Source organism: Triticum urartu, chromosome 1A (assembly GCF_056163025.1).
Source record: "Triticum urartu cultivar PI428250 chromosome 1A, HENAU_Tu73, whole genome shotgun sequence".
Lineage (NCBI taxonomy): Eukaryota > Viridiplantae > Streptophyta > Magnoliopsida > Poales > Poaceae > Triticum > Triticum urartu.
This window is the reverse complement of record NC_141873.1, coordinates 119433188-119455240: the sequence shown is the minus strand read 5'-3', so window position 1 is coordinate 119455240 and position 22053 is coordinate 119433188.

The following is a 22053-nucleotide window of genomic DNA, read 5'->3' as shown; positions in this document are numbered from 1 at the left end:
TGAGATTGATAATTTTAATGGTTTATCTAAGGTGGCAACTTAAACACACATCTGGGTGGATTGAGGCACCTGATGTCTATCAGGACCTGCCTGTTTTTTTTTGACCGCCACCCAGGCTCAAAGGGATCATAAGATCTTTCATGCTAGAAACTTCCGTGTGCAGCCACATGCTACTATGGGCTCTGGCATAGTTGACTAAGTTGTGCAAACTCTTACGGGGTGGACTAGCAGATGTAGGGGATGTAGGTGTACCGGTCTACCCCACATGTAAGGTGCTAGTGCTTCTGAAAGACTATGTCTCGGTCATCCGTTTCTCAAACACCATGTAGTGCGAGAAAACAAACGGAGGCGATCGAGTCATGTGGGGAAAAGTGCGCAAACTTCTGCAGAGTGTACAAACTAATCATGATTAGCCGTGTCCCCGGTTATGGACAACTTGAGTATCTAGTACTTGAATGTCATTGTGAATCTCAACATGTTACTCTAATTAATGTTGTTGGGTTTTAATTGTACTTTTAATTGGGATTGAGAATGCTGTCAACCATTCTCAATGTTTAACAACCACCATGATAGTTAAATAAATTTATTCCTTTGCAGTAGGGGAAAACTGGCTTTACGCAAAACTGTAACCATAGAGCTTTCCACCAGCCATATATGCATATAGTATAGCTGTTTCATTCCATTACTCTCTATGTGTTACTTTGCCAGCATATTCCATGTGCTGGCCCGTTTTCGGGCTGCAACGTTAATGTTGCAGACTTTTCAGACGACGATTGAGGTGTTTAGGTCGTGGCCCTATACTCAGTGATGCTGCTGGAGTTGATGGACCCATTTATCTTCCGAGTTTTCCGCTGTTATCGATATTAGATGGCCTTCAGCCATATTTATTGTAATAAGTTCTTTTTTGAGCCATCGATGTAATAAATGTGTGATTGCAACTCTGCTATAAAACCTCGATGTACTGTGTGGTGTCAGCATTACTGATCCAGGGATGACACCGTAGCACAGTAGACGTGATCCATTCGGGTCAGGTCGCTACAGAGATGGTATCAGAGCACACGCTGACTGTAGGACACGACCACTAAGTTAAAGCCATAGATCACCCTTCTCTTCTCATTTTCTAACTCCTCATCTTTTCTACTCTATTAGGATGACGCACGCGAAGATTAAGTACGCTCAACCGGATGAAGGCACACCTTTTGGATTTCACCTGAAGGAAGTCACCAAGTACCTGAACATTGGATTACCAAGCTTCACGGAAACCTTCAATGCCACTCTGCCTGAAGAGGAGCACTGGAAGATTCAAGCTCACGTTCCGGGAAGAACATTCGCGCCAATCACGAAGCCCATAGATAGTGTTTTCAATGCACCAACCTGGAGTCTAGGAAGGAGCATGGCAGCTCATATCACCATAGGACGCATTGGAGAAGTTTATCAAGAAGACCTCAAGGACACTATCTACCAGATTTGCGGACGCCGTGATGAACAATGGGAGTTAGTCAGCACCAAGAAGGATAGATCCATTGCATCTTTCATCCAGGAGTTAAACCAGCACATTCGACGCCACGAGAACCAGATGTGCAATGATATGGTAGAGTTGAAGAATGCGAAGGCAAGGATCATCGAGCTAGAAGGAGAACTGAAGTCTACACGCAAGGACTACATGGACGAGATCGTAGCTCTAGCAAGGCACAATTGCGATCTTAAGCAGGAGATTGAAGAACTCAAGAGCAAGTTAGCATCCCAGGAGGACGACGAGTACGTCACATGTCCGGACAACTACATCATCCTCGACGACACCGATTCGGATCCAAGTGAACCCGACTTCGAAGACGAAGCTGGAGCAGATGTCATGGAGTCTTCCACCGGTTCAAATTTCTAGATGACCAGCAGATAGTAGTAGTATTCCCCCATGTAAACACAATATAGTCGAGCACTTTTGCGATAGTTTTAGACCGTTTGTAAGCCCTTGTTTGATTGATTGAAGTGATTTTGTGTGCATTTGCTCATGTGCATATGGGTAGTGTTTTCCCTTTAGACCCCCTCTATTCTTATATCTCGTCTTTTCTAAACCCTCAGATGCCTCCGAGACGTGACAATGGATTTCCACCGGAGCTCACTCAGTTGATCCAACAGCAGAATCAGTTGATGCAGATGTTAGTCCAGAACCAGCAGAACAACAACAACAACCCACCACCACCACCACCTGTTGACCACTTAGCCCGTTTCCTTAGGCTGAATCCGCCGGTGTTTTCCAGTAGCACCGAGCCGATAGTAGCAGACGACTGGCTCCGTAAGATAGGAAGGGAGTTGACCACTGCAGGATGCACGGATGGTGAGAAAGTGAAGTTTGTCGCACACCAGCTTGACGGACCCGCGGCAGCATGGTGGGAGAATTTCACAGCCACTTACCCAGTTGACACTGTCACATGGGATCAGTTTCAGCAAGCTTTCCGCACTGCCCATGTTTCAGCAGGAGCTATGGCCATAAAGAAGCGTGAGTTTCGCAACTTACGCCAAGGAGGAAGGATTGTTGGCCAGTATGTGGAGGAGTTTAGTAAGCTAGCCCGTTATGCCCCAGATGACGTTGCTACGGATGCAGCTAAGCAGGAGAAGTTTCTGGAAGGACTGAATGATGAGCTAAGCATGCAGTTGATGGTAGCGAGTTTCAACAACTACCAGGAGTTGGTAGATCGTGCCATCATGATTGAAGGGAAGCAACAGCAGATGGAGAACCGTAAGAGGAAGTATGGACAGGGGAAGTATAACTCTGGAGCCCAGCAGAAGCCCCGTTTTACCCCTAAACCGGGATTTCAGTTTCAGCATACCCATGGAGGAGGTAGCTCGCACAACCATAATGGCCACAAGAATGGTAATGGGAATGGAGGAAGCAACGGCCAGAACCGGACCACCCCATCGACCCCAACCAAGAGAGACCTGAGTCAAGTCACCTGTTTCAAGTGTTCGAAGACCGGACATTATGCCAATGAATGTCCCGAAGGCCAGAATGGAAATGGCAATGGAAGCTCTGGGAAGAAGCCGAACCCTTTCAATAGGGGACAGGTGAACCACGTTAATGTGGAGGAGATTGAAGATCAGCCCGATGCAGTAATAGGTAAGTTTTTGGTTAAGTCATTTACTGCACTCGTTCTTTTTGATACTGGCGCATCGCATTCATACATATCAAGGGGATTTGTGGAAAAGTATAGCCTGCCCACTAGGATTCTTAAAACACCTATGCAAGTAAGCTCGCCAGGAGCAGAATACATGGCCAGACAAGGATGTTTCCAAGTACCATTGAGTATAGGAAGGCATGTATTCCCAACGGATTTAATTATTCTGGAATCCCAAGGTCTGGATGTGATTCTTAGTATGGATTGGCTGTCGATGTATGGAGGAAACATCGATTGCGCCAGTAAGACAATTTTGCTTACCACACCAGAAGGAAGAAGGATCAAGTATGTATCCCGGCATGTGCCAAACAGGACACAAGTGAATTGCCTAACAGGAGTTGTGCAGGAGGAAGTACCAGTGGTAAAGGATTTTCCTGATGTATTTCCTGAGGAATTGCCAGGCATGCCACCGGATAGAGACATTGAGTTTTTGATTGAGTTATTGCCAGGTACAGGCCCAATATCGAAGCGACCGTACCGGATGCCAGCAAAGGATTTGGTGGAAATTAAGAATCAGATTAAGGAGTTATTGGATAAAGGTTACATTCGCCCAAGTTCTTCACCTTGGGGATCACCCGTACTTCTAGTGGAAAAGAAGGATGGATCATTAAGGATGGTTGTAGATTATCGGGGATTGAATGAAGTAACCATCAAGAATAAGTACCCACTGCCAATGATCAACGATCTGTTTGATCGATTGCAAGGAGCTAAAGTGTTTTCCAAGATCGATTTGCGATCAGGGTACCATCAATTGAAGATTCGAGAGCAGGACATACCTAAGACAGCATTCACCACAAGATATGGACTGTATGAGTATACCGTTATGTCATTTGGATTGACTAACGCACCTGCCTATTTTATGAACCTGATGAACAAAGTGTTTATGGAGTTTTTGGATAAGTTCGTCGTAGTGTTCATTGATGACATCCTAGTTTATTCGAAGAATGAAGAGGAGCATAAGGAACATTTGCTTTTGGTTTTGGAGAAACTAAGAGAACATCAGTTATATGCCAAATTCAGCAAATGTGAGTTTTGGTTGAAGCAAGTTGGATTCCTCGGACACGTTATATCCGGAGAAGGTATAGCAGTTGACCCCACAAAGGTTGAGACTGTAACCGAATGGGAAGCACCAACAACAGTTGGAGAGATCCGGAGTTTTCTTGGACTCGCAGGATACTACCGGAGATTCATTGAGAACTTTTCAAAGATTGCAAAGCCTATGACTGAATTGTTGAAGAAGGATACTAAGTTCAAATGGACTGAGGAGTGTGAGGCTAGTTTCCAGGAGTTGAAGAAACGATTGGTTACCTCACCGGTATTGATTTTGCCAGATCAGACCAAGGATTATGAGGTGTATTGCGACGCTTCACGTCGAGGACTTGGAGCAGTGCTTATGCAGGAAGGAAGAGTTGTTTCGTATGCTTCACGACAACTGAAGCCTCATGAGTTGAATTATGCCACGCATGATTTGGAGTTAGCAGCCGTAGTGCATGCGTTGAAAACGTGGAGACATTTCCTCATTGGAAATCATTGTGAGGTGTACACGGATCACAAGAGTTTGAAGTACATTTTCACGCAGAAGGAGTTGAACCTCAGACAAAGGAGATGGTTGGAGATCATCAAGGATTATGACATGAGATTGCATTACCATCCCGGAAAGGCTAATGTAGTAGCTGACGCATTGAGCCGTAAGAGCCATGTCAATACGATAATGACGGGAAGTATACCCAAGGAGTTAGCAGAAAACCTTCGTGAACTAAGTTTAGAGATAGTTCTGAAAGGCTATGTAGCAGCATTGGAGATTCAGTCAACATTGATGGATAAGATTAGAGAAGCTCAGAAATCTGACAAGGAGATTGCTGCTATAAAGGAGAAACTTAGCAAAGGAAAAGCTAAGGGATTTCGTGAGGATGAGCATGATACCCTATGGTTTGAAGACCGTGTTTATGTGCCCAATGACCCGGAGATCAGGAAGTTGATTTTGCAAGAGGCACATGATTCACCATATTCGATTCACCCAGGGAATACCAAGATGTATTTGGATTTAAAGGAAACATTTTGGTGGACCGGAATGAAGAAGGATATTGCAGCATATGTAGCAGTTTGTGACGTATGTCAGAGAGTAAAGGCAGAGCATCAGAAGCCAGCCGGATTGTTACAACCATTGCCGATACCCGAATGGAAGTGGGATAAGATAGGCATGTATTTTATCACAGGACTACCCAGGACGAAAGCAGGGTATGACTCGATATGGGTAGTAGTTGATCGTTTGACGAAGGTAGCACATTTCATTCCAGTTAAGACCACTTACACCAGTGCTAAGTTGGCAAAGATATACATGACTAGAATCGTTTGTTTGCATGGAGTTCCGAGGAGTATCGTATCAGATAGAGGAACCCAATTTACCTCAAAGTTTTGGAATCAGTTGCATGAAACTTTAGGAACCAGACTAGAGTTCAGCACAGCTTTTCACCCACAGACGGATGGACAGACCGAGAGAGTCAATCAGATTTTGGAAGATATGCTGAGAGCTTGTGCACTAGATTATGGATCAAGTTGGGACGAAAACTTGCCGTATGCGGAGTTTTCTTATAACAACAGTTACCAAACCAGTTTGAAGATGGCCCCTTTCAAAGCTTTATACGGAAGGAGGTGCAGGACACCGTTGTCATGGAACGAAGTTGGAGACCGTCAGTTCTTTGGACCAGATTTGATTAAGGAGTCTGAACGGAAATTTAAGTTGATTCGCGATAGGCTCAAGGTAGCCCAGTCCAGGCAGAAGAGCTACGCAGATTCAAAACGCAAGGAGATAGTTTACGAAACCGGAGACAGAGTTTATCTCCGAGTATCCCCACTTCGAGGAGTTAAGCGCTTTGGAGTTAAGGGAAAGTTAGCACCATGTTTTGTTGGACCATTTAAGATCTTGAAACGTATGGGAGAAGTCGCTTATAAGTTGGAATTACCAGAAGGACTGTCAGGAGTTCATGATGTATTCCATGTTTCTCAGCTGAAGAGATGTCACGCCGAGATGGCGGAGGTACCGCTAAGAGATACAGTGCCATTAGAAGCGATTCAGTTGAAGGACGATTTAACATATGAGGAGAAGCCAGTCAAGATTCTCGAGTTTGCCAGTAGAGTTACTCGCAGCAAGGTTATCAAGTTTTGCAAAGTTCAGCGGAACCACCACTCAGAGGATGAAGCCACCTGGGAAAGAGAAGAAGATTTGCTCAAGGACCACCCTCACCTATTTTCTAGCCAACCCGAATCTCGAGGGCGAGATTCATCTTAAGGGGGGTAGGTTTGTAACATCCCAAATTTTCAATTTGGAATGTTATACACTAGATCATATGCATATCATATTTTCTTGCATTTTGGTTGATCCTAGAAACTTCACGCAACTCAAGGACCCTCGGAGAGAGTTGGAGATTTCGTTATTTTCATATTTGAGAGTTTTCTCGAATTTTGAAAATAGGATCATTTGATTTATTTATTTTATCTTCAATAATTTTTCCGGTGTCAAAATATATGAGAGAGGGAATAATATGACTTTCCCAAATTTAGGAAAAAATTAAGATACAATAAATAGATCAATTTTTGTTTTCCGGTGTTTATTTGCAGTTTATTAGGATAGGGAAAAATGCGCGTTTTCGAAAATTGCATTTTAGGTCCGGAGAAAAGTTCATTTTGTTCGGCTCATTTTTAGGAGTCGGGGAAAATTTACTTTAGATTTTTCGGAGTTCGTTTAGATCTCTTTTTGTTTTTTTTCTGCGCGAGAACCAGTTAAAAAAAACCAAAGTCCAGCGCCTTGGGCCAAAGGCCCAGCCGGCCAAGGCTACGGCCAAGGCCACCGCCCCCAGGGAGCCGCGCGCGCCTAGCGCTGGCGCAGGAGGCCGCCGCCTCGCCTCTTGCTCTAAACCGAATCCTAGTAGGACTTTTGTCCTACTTTCGTATATTCCTTTTCTATTTCTAGATCTTTTCCTTTCCTTTTTTCTATTCCTATTCCTAGTCTAATTCTTGTCCCCTACCCCAAGTAAACCTCCTCCTCTCCCCAATATAAATACCCAAGCACCCCCCCCTCTAAATCATCAAACCCAAAGCCTAGAGCTCCACCACACCCCGCGCCGCGCCGCCACCCCACACCCGCGCCGCGCCGCCACCACACCCCGCGCCGCCGCCGCACCTTGCCCGCACCGCCGCCCCACGCCCACGCCGCCGGAGCCCCTCGCCGGAGGTTGCCCCGCGTCTCTTTTTCTCGGATCGTTTTCTCCTAATCGTTCCGATTCTTTTCTTCTCTAAACCGTTCCGGTTTTCTAGATCGGTTTTTTGTTCGGTTTTCTTCTCTGAATCCCTAGATCGGATTCGTTTTCTTCTCCGATTTAGTTGCCTTTGGACCGTTCGCCGGACCGTTCGTCCTAACGAACATGATCACCGGATTCTTCTAGGTTAACGACGTCCGTTCGTTTAACCGTTCTTCTTTTTCTTTTCGTCGAATTTATTCCGCGATCGCGATCTCAGATCCGATCTTCTTTCTAGTCTTTCTTTTCGCTCGTTTATCGGAATCAGGTGATTCAAGCGCCTGGAGTTTCGTCTCGAAACGGCCGTTCCGTCTAATCAACTTGAACAAGTTTTTGCTACAGTAAAATTTGACTTAGTTTCAACTTGCTAGAACCAAGTTGTTTTCTTCCGCCGTTTGTTTTTCGTTCTTTCTTTGCAACCGGAGTTCTTAAGTTGAACTACTTGGTTCGTTCTCTTGTTCGAGTTTACCTGTGCATTAGATGAGTACTTATTGTATGCTTGTTGTTTGTCTGCAATAGATTACCCGGATTGCGCCGCTTGTTACTTCGAAACCCTAGGACTCGCGGATCATCAGCAAGGCAAGTAACACTTTGATCATACCTTTTCTACAACCCATGTTTTATTGCATTAGATCAATCCTCACACATTGCATGATTAGGATCTAATTAAATTGTGGGATGGGAAGTAGATGAGGTAGTACCTATTACCTGTATTATTATGAAACCTTTGGGAGTTACTCTACGTTTGCTTATTATGCCATGCTATGCTAGTAGACGTGGATTGGGTGAGTGATATCCATGACAGATGTGAGATTGATAATTTTAATGGTTTATCTAAGGTGGCAACTTAAACACACATCTGGGTGGATTGAGGCACCTGATGTCTATCAGGACCTGCCTGTTTTTTTTGGACCGCCACCCAGGCTCAAAGGGATCATAAGATCTTTCATGCTAGAAACTTCTGTGTGCAGCGACATGCTACTATGGGCTCTGGCATAGTTGACTAAGTTGTGCGAACTCTTACGGGGTGGACTAGCAGATGTAGGGGATGTAGGTGTACCGGTCTACCCCACATGTAAGGTGCTAGTGCTTCTGAAAGACTATGTCTCGGTCATCCGTTTCTCAAACACCATGTAGTGCGAGAAAACAAACGGAGGCGATCGAGTCATGTGGGGAAAAGTGCGCAAACCTCTGCAGAGTGTACAAACTAATCATGATTAGCCGTGTCCCCGGTTATGGACAACTTGAGTATCTAGTACTTGAATGTCATTGTGAATCTCAACATGTTACTCTAATTAATGTTGTTGGGTTTTAATTGTACTTTTAATTGGGATTGAGAATGCTGTCAACCATTCTCAATGTTTAACAACCACCATGATAGTTAAATAAATTTATTCCTTTGTAGTAGGGAAAAACTGGCTTTACGCAAAACTGTAACCATAGAGCTTTCCACCAGCCATATATGCATATAGTATGGCTGTTTCATTCCATTACTCTCTATGTGTTACTTTGCCAGCATATTCCATGTGCTGACCCGTTTTCGGGCTGCAACGTTAATGTTGCAGACTTTTCAGACGACGATTGAGGTGTTTAGGTCGTGGCCCTATACTCAGTGATGCCGCTGGAGTTGATGGACCCATTTATCTTCCGAGTTTTCCGTTGTTATCGATATTAGATGGCCTTCAGCCATATTTATTGTAATAAGTTCTTTTTTGAGCCATCGATGTAATAAGTGTGTGATTGCAACTCTGCTATAAAACCTCGATGTACTGTGTGGTGTCAGCATTACTGATCCAGGGATGACACCGTAGCACAGTAGACGTGATCCATTCGGGTCAGGTTGCTACACTCCTGACACAGGAGCTCCATGCCAAGGATGCGGAGCTCAGGGCCAAGGACGTGGAGCTTCGTGAGCTTAAGGTGGAGAGGAGTGCCATGCTCCTCTGTTATGTGCGGGAGTTCACGGAGCTTCAAAAGCGGCTGGCGTCCACCACAAAGATGCTCGAGGCGTCGGCGGCGTTGCGGCAGAAAGCGGGAGATACAATAGGCCGTAAGGGGAGCCGGCTGGAGCGCGAGCGAGCCGATCGTGACGAGGTCCAGGATCGCCTCAGCCACTTGGTGAACCAAGTTGCCACGCACGTGTTGTGGCTGTGCGATGCCTACTGTCATGCCAGCGCGACGATGCCGGCCGTCGAGCTAAACCCTCTGCATGGGCATGTCCATGTCTCGGTGCAACATGACCGTTGGATCAAACTCAGACGGTGCAGATCAGTCACTGTAGCACAAAGCATGTGGGTGTGTTTGGTTGCATTCTCATCTCAGTATAGTAGTTTCCTCTTCGTGTATTTTTTTCAACCTACTAGTGTGGACTCATGCACCCTTCATGCACTCTGCCAAACACCCAAAAGTGGGTCGAGAAGGGAACTTTTGCTCCTATTCCGTGCACCCTTCATACACCCTGCCTAACACTATTCGTGCTTCATGTGGTTCTTGTTTCATGGAGTACTGTAGCACCATACTCTCCGTGCGCTGTGGACCTAGTTCTGTTAACATTGATCTCACCGTCCATTCGACCGGACAGTTGAAAAAGCGGTACTATGTTACATATAGGAGTAGTTGACATGCGCTCAACATCATTTGTTATCGTCATATCTTACTACACTAGCAACAAGATTGTGTAGTACTGACGTATGAACCACTGCACATGCCTAGTAGTAGGAGCACTGTGTATGTTCAAGTGGCTGCCGTGTTTCGCACTCCTCCGTCGTAAGAGTGGAAACGCTTGCTGTAATCATTTTTTTCTTTTGAAAAATAGTTGACACCCTCTACCGTGCGGATCCTCCTCCAGCCGTGCACTAAATTACTCACTTTCCCCGATGTGTGGGACAGCCAGCATCGGGGTCCACCAGCCATGCACTAAATTACTCCGTAGTAGAGTGACGGTAGACTACCCCGATCAAAGCGCCGCAGTAATGCCCAATGAGCCATCAAATCACAAAACCCCCTCCTTTCCAGCAGTAAGTTGGACGGATGAAGCAACCATCATTTCACTCTTCTCTCTCAGCTTCGTCTCTACCCAACCCTCGCTTCTGCCTCATCTTCTTCCTCATTTCTTCAAGAAAACCCCGACCTGCTTCTGCCATTGTTCTTCTCTCCCAAAGAAGGAAAGGTGAGCGCATCAATGGTGTTGATTCTGGCCAAGGCCCGGTCTTGCAACCCCGAGACTGATCCTATAACTCCCTCTCTTTTCTTCTTTTGGGTTTGTGATTATGGTTTCTTTTCTTTTATTTCTATTTGACAGTTTCTTGATGGACGCTGGAGCACCGGCCGAAGTGATGTCTATGGCTCCGGCCAAAACCGTCGAGGCTCATGGTACGAAGAAGCGCAAGCACCCCGCCGAGACTACCGCAGACAAGCTCAAAGCCATCGCCCTGTCCAAGCCCCCCTCTCTGGGATCCCTCATTAAGCAAGTCCAGGTAATATCTCTTCTTGACGATCTTTTTCTCGATCTTGATCGTGTTTTTTCATCTAACACGCAGTACTAGTACTAGTAGTACAACTTTCTGGGTAATCTTGCATGTGATTTTTGTGTGCCAAATGACGGTTCTAAATTCCTCTTTTGACCAAAACATGCGAGAGGTTGACACTGATTTCTTATAGATTACTTTCAACTAGTACTTTATGAACATCAATGCTACATTTTAAGAGGGTATATTTGCCTCAGTAACTTGTGTTATGGATATTGCATGTAATCCCTCGGCTCTCATGCCTTTGAAGACATGTTCCAGTGTCTTTGTTCACTCATTTCTGTGCGTATATGTAGTCATATATGGAGTATAATATCGAAAATCATCTTATATTTCTAAATGGAGGTAGTAATAAAATATGGTTTCTATTTGAATTAGAACCAGGTCCGCGTTGGAGATGAAATTCTCAAAGTCATGCCATGTGAACTGGAAGACCTGATGATGAGTTCTACTGCTGAACTATCCAGCTGATGTGTCCTTGTCGCCACGTGTCCTGAACTAGTGTTTTCCTGTAGCATTGTTGTCAGGCATGTTCTCGAGGCTGTACTTGACCACAACAATTTCCTGGCTGTGCCTTCGATTACGAAGGGTGTGGTTCTTGTAAAGCTTCCCAACAAATTTGATGCGGCATCTCTTCATCATCATGTTTATGAGTGGAAAGACCACTCTGTTAGGTTCTCCAAGGTTGACAAGATGGTGATGGTGCATGTAGACATCTCACACGAAGTCCATGGCCTAGTCAGTTATGCGGGGTTCATCCCGTAGGTCGGTGGCAAAAAATAGTCTGCAGAGTTTAGTTAGTGCAACTTTGCTTGTCTGTAGTAAGTACTATTGTTCAGTACTTGATTTGTGTTTGTGAACCCTGTATTGTTTATTAGTATTGCCGCTTTTGGTGTGTGGTCAGTCCTGAGAATGGTCTATGTTAATGTATGTCCACTCAATTCAGTCTGTATATTTTGAAGTATCCATATCATATTTTTTGTGAGGACAGTCTATCAATTATGGTTACACTCCAATATCTGTATGCATTGCAGGGTTTATCGCACCCACCAGGATTTCCAGCCCCATGGATGTTCGGTCCATACGATTTGTCACGACCTTTGGACTGTCCTGCTTGTGGGAGTAGGTGGGGCCCCTGCATGCCACGCGTAGTTGAACGATCAATCTTCTGTTTAGTACTTCAACATAGTGATTTCCTGGTAAGGATTCACTCGTGTCACATCAAGTAAATCTTATTGATTTACTGTCTAAATCTTATTGATTTAATGTCATGTTTTCTTTCTTTTGCTGCAATTTTACGATGCAGGTTTTTCCATGTGACATTCATCACAGAATAAACCGTTTGGTTTGCTCTACGATGGCTATTTTTGCAGGTTTCACTTCTTATGTCGTGTCAGTAACGAAGGCACTGTCCATCACTTATATTACTGGAAAAAATTGGATCAGTCTGTTGTCTGAGTACAAGCTGAATCCCTATGATGAACTGCAGTTTGGTTTAACAAAAACGCCACAATTAGTCCTCGCGTTTAAAAGAAATGAAGAAAAAGACCGGATCACGGTCATGGATCCTAGTCAAGTTAGAAAGCTGATCATAGCAGACCAGACACGATCGCCGCTGTCTCGCACAGATCGAGCACCGACAGTTGCTCTAGCACTGACAGCGGCAGTAGCTCAGTCTGATCCAGCTGAGGATTGGGCACCGACCGTGTCAGCGGATCAGTCTGATCTACCGGAGGATCGGGTATCGACACCGGCACCTCCTCCGACATCGGCACCAGCTCTACAAGGAGCACCATCTCTGGCAGCAGCAGCGGCTTCGGCACCTGCACCAACACTTGCACTTGCATCTGCTCCGGCCCGTGCAGTTGCACCAGCAACAGACTGGACTGCAGTTCACACTTCATATGCCAAAGTCCTTACAAAAACTGGCATGTCCACCTTCTTGGTAAGCATTGGCCGCCCAAGTGCTTCGTTCTTTTTTCTTGCCATGTTGTTTCACATGATTCACTGTGTTGATCTAACTGTTTGGGTATGTCTTCTTGTTTGCAAACAGAGAATTCCTAGAGCAACGAGGGAGTCATTCAACAATCCGGGCGACCGCGGCCAAGTTTCTCTTACCATGCGTAGCCTTGGTGTGAATGAACCTGCTCAATATATCGTAAGTACAAAGGATGGTCACATGATGATTGATGCTAATGGATGGTCAAGGTTCAAATCTAAATCATATCTTGCGGTAGGGGATGATGTCAAAATCGAACTTTCTCGGCAAGGAGAGCTGGTCCAAATCAACTTTGAAATTCTTCAGTAGCAGCACGCAACTGCCTAACTGATCTATCCTCCGAGAGATTTTGATGTAATAATCTGGCATGGTGAAACAAGTGTCCTGTGTGTATAAGTAGTACGATAGTATTATTTATCACATGGTATATCGTTGATAGAATTGCAACTCTGTTTGCTGGTTAGGAACTGTCGTTCGATTTCATTCCAACAGCTGTCGTTCTTTATTCAATTTTGTGTATTCGCCTTGCGACAGCATCTAAAACCAGCGCCATACCAATCGCTTGCAATATGAAAAGCGCTGAGGTAGAACACATGGGCCCCCAAACATGCAGGGTCGGCCTGCGGCCCAAAGTCTAGAACCTGGTTTCGAGAAGCACTAGCTCAGTGCAGAAGTGGCGTCCTCCTCCTGCTGTGGGTTGGGCGAAGATGGATGTTGATGCTGCGTTATCTCACAATGGTGAAAGGGGAGCCCTGGCAGTTGTGAGCCGGGATCATACAGGCTTCTTCCTTGGAGCATCGGCACTGGTGTGCGAAAGTGTTACTGATCTAGAGATCCTAGAGGCAATGGCATGTTGCGAGGGGCTATCTCTGGCTCTTGACTTAAACCTGCAACAAGTTCAGATTAGCACCGATTGTTCAGCAACAGTCAAGCATATCGGAGAGGCATACTTGGGGCCCAGCAAAGTTATTATGGACGAGATCAAGATGAAGAAGAGTATGTTCCAAACCATGGAGATCATACATGAAAAACGCGAGTGTAATGTTGAAGCGCATGTGCTCGCAAAAGCTGCTACTTCTTTGCCCCGTGGACGCCATCTTTGGCTCACAGGAACCCTCGAAATTATTTGTATACCTATGACTGTTAATCTTCAATAAAGCAGCTTTTATCCCTCAAAAAAAACATCTGAGTATTATATTCTCAGCTGAACCCCCATAATGCCCGTGCGTTGAGAGGGAGTATTTTTCTCGGCAAGGTGAGCCTGTGATATAAAAGATTTGTATATTTCTTTACAGAGGGAGTATCTCTCTGTCAAAAAATATATTTATGTGTAACTAGTTACTCCTGTCTTTCTACTTCCTTTCACTGATATGTGGGGCAACCGGCAACGGGGTCCACATGCCATATGCACAAATTAGAGTGCACAACTTCACGGTAGACACACCCCGGTCGTAGCGCCGCAGTAATGCCCAATGAGCCGTCAAATCACAACCCCCCTTTCCAGCTTTAGCAGTAAGCTGGACGGACGAAGCGGCAATATTTCACTGGGCCTGAATCCCTTTCTCCCTCGTCTGCTTGTTCAGAGAAAACTCCCTCTCGGCAATTGCATAGGTTTTTCTCATGGAGAACCAGGTACGAATTCTTCATCCATCCCCGATATACCCAAGTCCCTTGGTCGCAGGTAATCCTAGGATGGCAGCCGCCGCCGTTGATGCATTTTTCTTCCTACTAAATCTAGTGTGTTTCATTTGCAGTGCCCAAAGTGCGAGTATCCTACAGGTTTCTGTGCCCTCAGCGAGACGCCACACTTGTTCCTTCTCATCCTAACACGGCATTTTGAAATACGCACAGTATGTTCCTAGAATCCTCTTTTCTATCCGGGAGGGTCGGGTTTTTTGAACATGGTGTGTTCTCATATTATTTTTCCTGCAGTGTATTATTTGCTCTGCCAGAACACATGTACTCAAGATGCTCGGCCTTGCCATAACTGAATACACTAGTTTAATGGTCACAGTGAAGACAAGCCATGGATATAAGTTCCGAGTTGGGTTCATGAACCAAGAAGATCGCTGCTTTTTTACGGCCGAACTTGCATAAACTTTCTCAAGTGTTACAGACTGAAAGTTGGCGCACGAATGTTGATGGAAATAGCAGAACCTGGTCTCATCTTCACTGCGATCTTCCACCCCGACGTCGTTCCAATTGTTCATCCATGTTAGTTTTATATCTGGTTCTTGCTTGTTGCCTCGATTACTTCTTAATCAACCTATTTTGTCTAACTAATCACAATTTAACTTTAGAAGTAACAACGAATCTCTCACGAAGATGCTACTTCTAACTAATATTTTCTTATAATTGCTGGCACGTGTAGGTTTTTTCAGAGTAAAACAGTCTGCTCGTTTGTTACTCTGTAATAACTCGGCTATTACTAATGGCACTGAAGTTGACTGGATCGACATGCACAAGTTCCTACACTTTATTGATCGTCTTGAGGTCCTTGTGGGGCGTTTCAATGGTGGAAGGCCACGTGGGATATGTGTGCCACTGCTGCACTCGTTGAACAGGTCCAACTGTGTCGAGAAACTTATGGTACGAGCTATTTTCTATTATATATGTTGTTCGTAAACTATTGCTTATACACAGTTTTACAACTGTGATCTTCTTGAAACAGGAACTGCCGAATTCTATTGTTCCTATACAGATGCCTGACCATGGTCGGGTCAGACTTGCACTTGGTCACAACATGATGTTTATGTCCCCCTACTCAATTCCCCTTGGAGGTGAAAAGATACTTATTCATGGGTGGTCTCAAATAATGAAGGCACGTACATTTTGGAGAATAGGACAGAAGATTATGTTCATGCTTTTCCATGGCTCTAAAGCGAATATCTTGTTTATTGACCACGTTGCGAGATGAAGGCGCTTTCAGAAGGTTGTGGATGCGCGGGGTGGCGCCTGGGCCTTGTCCTGGGGCTTGGCGGCCTCACCCTTGGTTAACTGTAGGAAAAGTAGCACTGTTTGAGGCATGCTTTGTACGGTTGAACCTGTATAAGTACTCATATTGCTTTCAGCTTTGGTTGTTAAGTGCCCCTGCTGGTTTCAGTTAAGGTTGTTAAGTACTACAGTCTGTCGTGTTTCTTCAGTCCTGTCTTCCTCCAGCCGCCAAAACCAAACCAGCGCCGGCGGGGCCGCCTGCTTCCGCCTCCCACGGCTGGCTGCGCCTCAGCGCACGCATCGCAGCCCCACCGTCTCCTAAATCGTTAACGCCGACGTCCTCCACGCGCTTTGGTGCGCTTGCCGCGCCGCCGCCCTCTCCCGTTGTCAACATGGTCAACAAACAACAGGAATTGACAGAAGTACGTGGAGAGGATGACAGTAGGGGCCCACCACGTCAGCGTATGGAAAAAAATGCTTCCTCCTAGTGTTTTCCTGACATCTGAGACCCACGACATTGGGAGCGTATATAGTCAATAGACAAGAGAATAGCACAAGATCGGCTGACACCTGGGACGTAGCTACTCGAGCATTATTTTTTTGTTTGGTATTGTTGAGATGGAGCAGGGTTTGAACTGGGCTATGGCCCGTCTAGCCCAGGCTTATATTTTATGTTCACCATGTGACCAGCCCAGCTATTTTTTCTTTGTGAAAATGAGCCCAATTTCTTTTTTCTGAAGAATAACCAATCCAGGCCTACTTATTTTTCTACGCCCTGATGGGCTACAACTCGTTCAAGACGCCTGCAAATCTTGAAAGTAATATGAAATGGGTTGTAAATATAAAAATAGATGACAAATTGGCAATTACTTTATAATTTCTGAATTTTATTACATTTTCAGATTCCTATTTCACTGGGCATTAACCTAATTTAAATATATCTTCAAAGTACTTTAAATCTGGCTGGACATTTCGGTATTAAAAATAGTTTGGAACCCACAGAAATATGCGAAATTGGCCCTGGCCAACCAAAAAAACGACTACAATAAATTGCATAAGAAGTTGCCATGAGCTATATATAAATTATTAAAAAAAGAGGGAGTGGTCTGACTTGTGGGCTTGTTTAGTTGACGCATATGCAAGATTTTTTTAGTTATTATATATGTCAACAAACGATTCTAGTAGACGTAACCGTTGGATGTCAATCCAACGGCCGTCATGTTTCTTCAATCTCTGATCTTCTTGATCCAGCCGCCAAAGCAGCGCCGGCGGGACCGCCTACTCCCGCCTCCCGTGGCCGGCTATGCTACCGCGCAGGCCTCAGTGCCCCTACTACTCCCAGCGCTGGCCAGGGCATCCCTCTACTCACCCACACCCCCTGTTATTCTGCGGCGACGGCAGCCTCACACCGCAGCCGAACCGGTGAACGCTCGTACTCCTCTCCGCGTGGGCATCCACTGTCGCGTCTTCCCTGACTCCACGTCGTCCCCTTCCTATGCCTCGCCATCGTCCACTGCCGTGGTGGTCTCGGCGCGGCCTGGTCAATGTGGTCAACGACCAACTTCCATCGGAAGAGTACTGTACATGGAGAGGCTGACAGCTGGGTCCACGGCAGCCGCAAGGAAGTGCCTCCTTATTACGCGCAAAATAATTATTCCTTCACCTGACAGCGGGGACCCATTGGACGGGCCACCAGTATTTTGCGAAAAAAATCATTTCCCCCTGACTGCTGGGACCCACCGGACGGGCCACCGTATTTCACGAAAAAAACGTTCCCCCCGCTATCAGCTCGGACCCACCAGAAGTGCCTCCTTATTACGCACAAAAAAATGAATACTCCCCCGGCTAGCTGGGAACCACCTTGGTGGGAGGCTGACTTGTGGGCCTACTAAGTTGACGGGGACGAAGGGCTTTGTCAACTTAGTCAATATGAACGATTCTAGCTCCAGTGACCGTACGATCTCCATCCAACGGCCGTAGTGCTTCTTCAACCTCTGTTCTTCTTGCTCCAGCCGCCCAAAGCAGCGCCGGTCATGCTGCATGCTCCTGCCTCCCGTGGCCGACTGTGCTGCCGCGGAGGCCTCATCGCCCCCTACTATTCCCACCGCTGGCCAGGCCCTGCGGCGACGACAGCCTCACACCGCAGCCGAACCAGTGAACCCTCGTACTCCTCTCCGCGCGGGCTTCCACTGACGCGTCTTCCTCGGCTCCTCGTCGTCCCCTTCCTAGGCCTCGCCGTCGTCCACCGCCGTGGTGCTCTCGGCGCGGCGTGGTCAATGTGGTCAACGACCGACTTCCATCGGAAGAGTACTGTGCGTGGAGACGCTGACAGCTGGGTCCACGGCCGCAGCAAGGAAGTGCCTCCTTATTACGCGCAAAATAATTATTCCTCCACCTGACAGCGGGGACCCACCAGACGGGCCACCGTATTTCGTGAAAAAACGTTTGCCCCTGACTGTTGGGACCCACCAGCTACATCTTCGCATGCAAGGAAGTGCCTGACAGTCGGGACCCACCTGATCGAAGCGTACGTAGCGTTGTCATTCTGGTCGCGAACGTGTACGTACATATATACTGGTCGATGTAGAGGCGCGCACGTGTCGTAGTAGAGGCGCGCACGTAGCATGTACATGTACGTACAGCGGCCAGGGTGCAAGAAAGAAAATACGGCCACGTATGTGTACATACGGGCGGGGTCTCAAACGCCTACTCGCGCATACGTACGGCCAGGGCTCGTGTACATGGCTGGATCGGAACGGAGAAACAACGTCGTCGTCGTGTTCATGGGGAGGCAACAGAATGTGTCATGTTCATGGGGAGGCAACGGAATGCGTCGTGTTCATGGGGAGGCAACGGAATGCGTCGTGTTCATCGGGAGGGCTTGGACGGAACAGGCGATGGAAACGAGGCCTGGCGTACCGTAGAACGGAGGAAACGGCCTTGTGTTCAACTGGCCACGTTCGAAACAGGATCCTGTTCATCGGGAGGGGTCTGGCGTACCGCAAAACAGAGGAAACGGACCTCCTATGGTCGAAACGGGGGTCCTGTTGATCGGGAGGGGTGTGGCGTACCGCAAAACGGACGAAACGGACTTGTGTTGGAGCGCTACGGTCGAAATGAGGGTCCTGTTCATCGGGAGGGGTGTGGCGTACTGCAAAACGGGACTCCACGGGATACTGTTCATCTCCACCGTCGACCCCCTCCAGCCTCCACGAGCTGCTGTTCATCCACCGTCAACCTCCTCCAGCCTCCACCTGTGACTGTTCATCCACGGGCTCCTGTTCATCCAGCCTCCACCGCGCGCTACTCCACCGGCTACTGTTCAACCAGCCCTTTCCACGGGCTCCTGTTCAACCACCCCTCCACGGGCTACTGTTCATCCCGCCCTCCACCGTCTACTGTTCATCCTTCCCTCCACGCGGTGGTCCTGTTCATCCAGCCCTCCACGGGGTCCTGTTCATCCAGCCCCAACCGGCTCGATCGATCGGGGTCCTGTTCATCCAGAGGCAACACCACGGGGTCCTGTTCATCCACCCCCACCGGGAACTATTCATCCAACCTCCCCCCTGCAATGCTCACTGTTCATCCAGAGGCAGCATCGATCGGCTTCAGTTAGCAACAGTAGCGAAGGAATCGCTCGATCGGCTTCAGTTAAGAGCCATCGATCGATCACTCGGGTTCAGTAACGCGTAGCCTGCAGTGCAATCGCTCGGGTTCAGTTAGAGCCCAACGCCTTGCTCGGGTTCAGTTAGAGCCAACGCCTCGCACGCACGCGCGTACGTGTACGAGAGAAACGCGCATCGCTCGGCCCCCGACCTCCGACCGTAACCGGGAACTCCCCGAAATCCCCCCCTCGCTTCTACCACGGTTTTTTTCCGTCATGGACGGCCCAAAGAATGTCATGCAGCTGCGTCTCCGGCCCGCCCAGGACGAAAAGCCCATTTTCTGTCAAGCTTTTTTGTCATAGAAGTAGGAGCCCACCACATCTACGATGATACCGGGTTTTTTCACAATTATCATCATAGAAGTGTCATATGTATGACAGAAAAAAAATTCGTTCGGCCCAAAATGTCACGGATGTGTCTTTTTTTGTAGTGATACTTGGTAAAGGGTGGAAGGCTCGGCCTTATGCCTGGTGTTTTGTTCCACTCTTGCCGCCCTAGTTTCCGTCATACCGGTGTTATGTTCCTTGATTTTGCGTTCCTCACGCGGTTGGGTTATAATGGGAACCCCTTGACAGTTCGCCTTGAATAAAACTCCGCCAGCAAGGCCCAACCTTGGTTTTACCATTTGCCACCTAAGCCTTTTTCCCTTGGGTTCTGCAGACTCAAGGGTCATCTTTATATTAACCCCCCTGGGCCAGTGCTTCTCTAAGTGTTGGTCTGACTTGAGCGATGTCCGACGCCCCCTGGGCAACCCGGGTCTATGCTAACCCGATGTCTTTCTCATCCGGTGTGCCCTGAGAATGAGATATGTGCAGCTCCTATCGGGATTTGTCGGCACATCGGGTGGCTTTGCTGGTCTTGTTTTACCATTGTCAAAATGTCTTGTAACCGGGATTCCGAGACTGATCGGGTCTTCCCGCTAGAAGGAATATCCTTCGTTGACCGTGAGAGCCTGTGATGGGCTAAGTTGGGACACCCGTGCAGGGTTTTGAACTTTCGAAAGCCGTGCCCGCGGTTATGGGCAGATGGGAATTTGTTAATATCCGGTTGTAGAGAACTTGAGACTTAACTTAATTAAAAAGCATCAACCGTGTGTGTAGCCGTGATGGTATCTTCTCGGCGGAGTCCAGGAAGTGAACACAGTTTTGGAGTTATGTTTGAACGTAAGTAGTTTCAGGATCACTTCTTGATCACTTCTAGTTCACGACCGTGCTTTGCTTCTCTTCTCGCTCTCATTTGCGCAAGTTAGCCACCATATATGCTAGTGCTTGCTGCAGCTCCACCTCACTACCTTTTCCTACCCATAAGCTTAAATAGTCTTGATCATGAGGGTGTGAGATTGCCGAGTCCCCGTGATTCACAGATTACTTCAAACAGTTGCAGGTGCCGATGATACCAGTGCAGGTGATGCAACCCAGCTCAAGTGGGTGCTCGATGAAGATCGTGTTCGTTGTGTTGTTTCATTTCCAGTTGATCAGTAGTGGAGCCCAGACGGGGCGATCGGGGATCTATGCATTTGGGGTTGTCTTTATTTATTTGGTTCCGTAGTCGGACCTTGATTGTATTCTGGATGCTGTAATGCTATATTTATGTATTGTGTGAAGTGGCGATTGTAAGCCAACTCTTTATCCCTTTCTTATTCAGTACATGGGATGTGTAAAGATTACCCCTCTTGCGACATGCCTACAATGCGGTTATGCCTCTAAGTCGTGCTCCGACATGTGGGAGATATAGCCGCATCGTTGGTGTTACAAGTTGGTATGAGAGCCTTCCCCGACTTAGGAGCCCCCTGCTTGATCGAATCATTGGTGTTGTTGAGTCTAGAAAAATGTTTTGAGTCTTATAGGATTATATATATATCGGAGAGTAGGATTCTTTTTACTCCTCAGTCCCTTCGTCGCTCTGGTGAGGCTTCGTGACGTAGAGTTTTGACTCTTCTCTCCTCAAATTTCACGAATTTTTTTTAGGATCACGCGGGTATTTTGGAATCGTTCCGATGGTTTTGTGACGAGAACATTGTTCTTGGTGCCTCCTGACATTTAGGGGTTGTGGCAGTGTCCCGGGGAGTTGAGCTCCGAGGTGTTGTCGTCACAATTTTATCGTTGCAGTTCTGGAATACCTGAGTTTCGCCGACATCGAAAATCTCCTTTATGCAGTTGTTGGTGAGATAACCTCGATGCCACCCAGTACTAGGGCGGGAGTTCAGGAGTATTGCCATAACTCGTATAACGGATGCTTTTCGAAGGTTGAGGTACATGATTTCCGAAGGTTTCTTGGTTATGTCTTGAAGGATGGATACAGCTGGATGTTGGGATTGTCAGTTTGGGTGAGATATTATGCTTCCCCTGTAGCTCCAACACCTGATTGCATAACTGGAAAGTTTCGAGAGTTTATAAGTGGGAATTCAAGTATCACGTAGGATATCTTTCCAACAAACACATGATACGATATGGGAACTAT